The sequence below is a fragment of the Salmo salar genome, chromosome ssa19, assembly GCF_905237065.1.
Source record: "Salmo salar chromosome ssa19, Ssal_v3.1, whole genome shotgun sequence".
NCBI lineage: Eukaryota > Metazoa > Chordata > Actinopteri > Salmoniformes > Salmonidae > Salmo > Salmo salar.
In genome coordinates this window covers 11875142-11879564 of record NC_059460.1, presented here as the reverse complement: position 1 = coordinate 11879564, position 4423 = coordinate 11875142, and positions in this window count along the sequence as shown.

The window sequence follows — 4423 nt, the reverse complement described above, 5'->3', positions numbered from 1 at the left end:
CAATTTTCTCAACAGCTCGCTTTTCTCTGCAACTCCATGGATCACCATGTCAGTATCCAGGGCCATTAGGATGTACTTCTCGGTGGCCATCAGCATGAAGGCCTCTAGGTGTTCTTCTGAGAGAGCGCTCCTGAGTCTGCTCTTATTATACTTTAAGGTAGAGAAACTTTGCTCACAAGCTACCTGGATAACTGAGAGGGTGAGTAGGAACTTGTATCCGAGACCAAGGTTATGGTATTCATCAGTCAGCAAGTTGTACCGTCTCAGCATCTGGTAACAAAATAGTGGACATTCTTTGCAGGATGAGCAGCATTTATTCTTCATTTCCACCTCATCTTCATTTCCATCAGGGCCATCTTCCGCTGTCCTGGTCATGTATTCCTGCAATCCTGAACTTTTCTGTCTTTTCCACTGTACAGCAAGGCTCCTCAGCTCACACTGCAAATTGCAAATTGTCAACTCGGCAATCAAATCGAAGCAAACATTTGATGAGCTCTTGAAGGGCTGTCTCGGGAAGACCATTGGATGTTATTTGGGAGAAGTTTCTAGGGTCCAGAAGGGCTAGGTCAGCATATAGAGTGCCATGAGACAGAAATCGCCTGTGGACACTATCTGTGACTGTGTCCATAATTTGATTATGGACTTGAACTTTATAGGCACTCTCTGCCTCTGTCAAAGCTTCATCTTGAGCCGTCTCTCCGGACATGATTTTCTTCTTTCTTGCCCTTTTCTGTGGCAGATTGGCTTCCACCTCCTACAGCTCTGTGTCCTCAACCTGTTCTTTGATCTTCTTATTTGCAAACTGAATAGATGTGTCTGTAGCTGCCATAATGGTGTCCAAGTCTCTTGCCATGCCTTTCAGGGTTTCCTGTGTAGCCACAACCATTCAATGGGCAGACAGGATGTCCATCCCACTTGTCTGCAGGTATTTGGACAGTGGTGACGTGTTCTCAAATATCCTAAGAAATATTTGAGCTGTCAGTATCGTCTCATACTTGAGTAGAGCCTCAGTAAATCCTCTTGCCTTCACCCGAACAGTTGTCTTCATGTTGGCCTGTCGCTGTATGGCTGATAGTGTAAGAAGTACATAAACATAGAGACCCTGGTCTCTGTGGGCAGACACCTGACTGCCACTGAGCAGAATTTGAATGTCTGCTTTGGAGGACCTTAAAATGTATGCCTCAGCACTACTTCTGTGCATGTTGCTCTTCTCATGCTCTTCTAGCCTTTGGTGAACATCTTTCCAATCTGTCATTCCACTCATAAAAATACTGCTGTCAGTAGGCTTCGCAAATGCCATACAAATTGAACAGTTTGACGCATGGCTTTCTTCATTGTATGACAGCCATTTCCTATTGGTGCCGTCTTTAAAACAGAAAACGCTGCATAGGGTGAAAACAAAAAAAATGTTTTTAGGTCATCTGACTTGGGTCTCTTGAAATAATCAAAAGTTGAACCTGACTCTCTCTTCCACTGAAACTGGACTAAGCCTGTCATCAACCTTTTGGCAAAGGCACCTTTTGGCAAAGGCACCTTTTGGCAAAGGCGCACCTTTTGGCAAAGGCACCTTTTGGCAAAGTCACCTAAAATTTTTGCATACATTTGCTAAAAATTTCTACAAACTTTTTTGGCTTTGTCATTCTGGGGTATTGTGTGTAGATTGCTGAGGATTAAAAAAGAATAAGGCTGTAATGTAACAAAATGTGGAAAAAGTCAAGGGCTCTGAATACTTTCCGAAGGCACTGTATATCCCATGAAGTGCATATTTAAGAGGATATTTATAACGAAGCGCATGTGGGCCTGGCTCCACAAAGGGGCAAAAGAGGGCTTTGCCCGCTCAGTTGAAAGTTGTGCACCCTCAGTTTCAGTTTTATGTCCCTTTATAAAAATAGCAAAAAAGTTTAAATGATTGAGTGACAGGTTGGCGCAAAATCTGGAACTCCGCTGTGCTGTATCAGCACCATGGACAGAGCGCACCGCGGAGTGTGTGTGTGTTTATGTGTAGTGGGGCTATGGAAAGCAGTGGAGGCTTCTGAGTGGAGGACGGCTAATAATAACGGCTGGAACGGAGCAAATGGAAAGGCATCAAACCATGTGTTTGATGTATTTGATATCATTCCACTAATTCCGCTCCAGCCATTACCACGAGCCTGTCCTCCCCAATTAAGGTGTCACCAACCTCCTGTGATGGAAAGCCACTGGGCGGTTAGGTATGACTTCTTTGTTTCCATAAAAAGCAGGGAAAAAGCAGCTCATCTGTGGTAGGCCAAGTGAATAACATGGTAGGCTACATGAATAACGAGATATGTCTGTAATATTTCATTTACATTTATAAGGGGTCAATCAAGTTTATAGTTGAAGCTGTTTCACTCAACTCTGCCCCACGTCCCACCAGTACAGACTTTAGTTAGCTTCTTAGCTATCTGTAAAATGTGTTATTAGCCTATTTAGCGCTAACCAGCTACCCCTGCCACGACGGATATCAGAAATAAAACCCCTGAGGCCGCCGCCAAGTCCAACAGCAATGATGCTGCTGAGTTCCAGCTAGCTCCACTTGAAGAGCCCACCACCCTTCCAAAAGTGCAGCCAGGATAATAGCTCCACAGCCCCCTCCACCCCCTGTTCCTAAATATCTTGGAACAGAGGAGCCAGCCCAGGTTAGCCTAGAATCTTACCCTAGGTTTTTTGTCCAAAAACATTCATTGAATAGCAACCTGTTCATAGGAAGAGAGTGGCTGGAATACTCGGTTACTGCAGATGTGGCATTTTAGTTCCCATGTTGAAAGTTCTGCATTGAGTCCAATGCTAACTCAGACAAGGCCTTCACCCAAGGCGGACATTCTAACTGGAAGCATGCTATCGATATAACCAAATAATTTGCTAGGCATCATCAAGCAAGGAGCATTTGAAATGCACTGCACCGTGGAAAGAAAAACGAATTGTATCCAACTGCATTCACATAGGCTGTTTGTAATAGGGTGAATTACCCTATCTATCTTGTAGCCTATATTCATTGTCAAATAGGCTTTGCTTTACTGTGTAGGGTGCTGTCCGTTGTGCTGATACAGCGTAGCGGAAATTGGTTACAGATTTCGCAACCACTTCAAAAAGCAGCACTCAATGGTCTCAGAGTCTCTGCATTTGAACTTTATGTTTATTGTGGTATAGAGTGATATAAACAGAATTCAATAGAAGTTTAATGCAAGAACCCCGCACTATTGTGCCCCCTCACCAATTTCAACTGCCACCTTAGTCACTTTATCCTGACGCCGGACCTGAGTGCTCGTCTCCAATATTTCTAATAAGCATTCAAATGTTGCTATAGTATGTAGACTTTGAACGACCATGAACATTTCCACCCTGCACACACTCACACACACACACGCACACACGCACACACACACACACACACACACACACACACACACGCACGCACGCACGCACGCACGCACGCACGCACGCACACACACACACACACACACACACACACACACACACACCATAGCATCCTCCCAGCCTAGCCCAGTGCTGTTGCGGTTGTGTTGATGCTGGCTGCAGGCAGGGCCTGCCTCTGCCTCAGGGAGAGTGTTTCTCATAAGAGCCCTTTCGGCTGATTTAAATATGGGAATATTTTAAAATGACAATTCTCAGCTCCAGATGCAGATAGTCGTCAGGTCTGCTCCTGTGGGATGCAGCCAAGCTGTTCCTCCCATATTCGTCACCATGCTCCGCACTCACAAGGAGGCTACAGCGGTGTTCGAGGAGCCTCCGCGTCGTTTGTAGAATTCGATTTTTCTCTGTAAATACAGAACACTCGGCACGCTCTGTGTACAAAAGAGACGGTCCCAGAGGGCTGTGAGGGTTTGGCTTTCAGTTAGTCAGGCCATTTTTCTACTGACTATTGCCCCAGCCTCTACCACAACACTGTTTGATTGTGGTGATGTTGGTTTAGAAGCCTTTAGAGTACTGATCTGTGTATTGTTTGTGTCAGTGTGGCTTATTTCACATACACACTGTGCTCTGTGTCAGAGGGTAGAATTTCCAATCTGTTACTGTTTATTTGAAACAGAGAAAGGGGTCAATGCATAACACACAGTAGATGTTAAGAACAGATCTTTTCACAATGCAGTGGTTGGTGCCTTTGGGAAGCAGTTGGTGCCTCTGGAAAGCATTTTCATCAGATCAATTATGGATGCTTGTCTCAGTATATAGGAATTATATGAGACATTTACAGGCAGAGGAATCCACGGATCAGTCCTCATACCGTACATGGAGGATCCACAGATGTGTTGTGACTTGTAAATGCAGTGCATTTACAATACCCTGGATTCATAAAAATATAAGGGTAAAGATAACTGCATACAGAGCTATATCTTTCCTTTACGACTGTTCATCAGGGCCTACTAAGTCCATGTATATTCTT